Here is a 2,216-nt window from a genome sequence, read left to right as displayed (position 1 = left end):
AAAAAAAAAACAAAAAAAAAACAGCCAGGAGTAGTGGTGGGCACCTGTAATCCCAGCTTCTTGGGAGGCTGAGGCAAGAGAATCACTGGAACCTGGGAGTTGGAGGTTGCAGTGAGCTGAGATTGTGCCACTGCACTCAAGCCTGGGCAACAAAGTGGGACTCCATCTCAAAAAAAAAAAAAAAATAGTGTCTTTTTTTAGGCTACACAAGAGGTGCTAAATTAATTTTCATTCAGGGCACATAGTAGATGTTGAATAAATTTCACTAAGTGAAACATGAGGCTATCCCTTCAAATCTCATCAAAATTCATTTCTTCTAAAAAACCTGAGATTACTAACACATTTTGATAAACTGTGAAAGTGAGATATGCATAAAAATTTGGTCTCCTTTAAAGTTCATATGACAAAAAATCTAAACAGTATTATAAGTATGTCAGAAAGCGAAAAAGGGAACAGGGGTCTCAAATATGCTCAACATGAATAATTTTTGCCAAATTAACTCTATCCTCATTTTAAGTTTACTGAACTGAAGATCATCATCAATGGATCAATGCTGGACCAATGACTCCAGTAAGGCATTTGGACACCACCTTTTCCACAAGGGCTCCACCCTTGACGCCTTTGTGGAAAAGATGAATAAAATGTGAATTAATAATAGCAAAGAGGTAATTCATATGTATTAACCAATACATCAACACCATTTTTTGAATGACCGCCATAGTAGATTGCAATGGCATTACTGTTCATATCAGGTCCCTACAGATCAACTCTACTCCTGACCAGCTGTGAGGCCTATTCTGAGAAATTTTGTTTCTGTGAGTCTCAGTTTACTTACCTATAAAACAGACAAAATAACTTATTTCCCAGGACTTGGATTGGAATTAAAGGATGTGATGCATTCAGTAAGCTACAAAGAATATGCTACATATACTTCTAACACTTGTCTGTTTCTATCAGTAATCTTTAACTGTGTCTTTTACTTACCATTGTATCATCATCTTCCAGTGCAGAGCCTGGTGAATAAAGCATGCTCAACAAATATTATTGAATGAATTAATGAAGACATTCCTAAAGCTGGCACCATGCTCAGTGCACATAAATGTTCCAGAAATATTTGTTTCCCATGCAACATGAATGTATTAATACATTGACAATGCTTCTTGTTTAGCAGCACAGTTTTTAATCATTCCTGATCTATATTTTTATCAATTATTTTTACAGTGACATATAGATATATTTAGTATATTTCCAATTGAACAAAAGCTTAGAAATACAATTAATATAATAAATAATAGGACAGTAACCCAAAAGGATTTCACTACAATGAAACAAGAATCCTTAAAGCAATAAATAGCCACCATAGTAGATAAGATAACAAGATAGCATGGAACTGGGAAAACTGAACTTAGCTTTGAAACCTCAGCTGAACAAATGTAGAATGGAAGAGACCAAAATTGCAGACTTGACAGCCATTCATTAAAGAAACAGAAGACAAGGATGATGTGAAAGGGCACTGACTAAAAACAAAACACCAGTCAGGAGTACACACTAACTGCTGAATTTTACCAAATGCAGGCTCAGCCTAGACAAAAATCATAATGCAGAGCCTGACCATTCCAGTTTGCAAGGACACCTAAAGGTCATTTCCTCACAGCCCCTTGCACCATCTGCTGATCCCCTATACAGAATCTGAAACCAAGAGCTCACGTAGTAAAGCCTCTGCCCCGCTTCCTCATCCACGATCTGGTGCCCCTTTATTTCTGTCAGCCCCTTGTTTCCATCTCTATGTGCCTTGTATTCCCTGATCCATCATGTCAACCATTGCCTTGCTAATATCCTTAACTCATTATCTATCCATCCCATGCACCCAATTTCAAAAGCACTCAATTTTCTAGAGTCTCTATGACTAAAATCAGATTAATAAATTCTGCTTAAAAGAATAATTCAGTTTTGCCAGTGCATTTTTAACTTTCCCCTCTCTAGTGGCTCTTACCCAAGAGAAATGATCTGTGGTCAAGCCTTTCCAATACCTTTCACCCCTTTCCTCCCCCTTTAGTTACTGCCCCATCTTTTTCCTCCCCAGCAGAGATAACTCCTTCAATAAGTGTATTGAAAGAGTTTCCTACCCATCTCATATGCAAGGATACACAAAGGCTCAAAATAAAGGGATGGAGGTAGATTTACCAAGCAAACGGAGAGCAAAAAAAAGCAGGAGT

Source organism: Cebus imitator, unplaced genomic scaffold (assembly GCF_001604975.1).
Source record: "Cebus imitator isolate Cc_AM_T3 unplaced genomic scaffold, Cebus_imitator-1.0 Scaffold634, whole genome shotgun sequence".
In the NCBI taxonomy this organism is placed as follows: domain Eukaryota; kingdom Metazoa; phylum Chordata; class Mammalia; order Primates; family Cebidae; genus Cebus; species Cebus imitator.
This window is presented reverse-complemented; position numbering follows the sequence as displayed.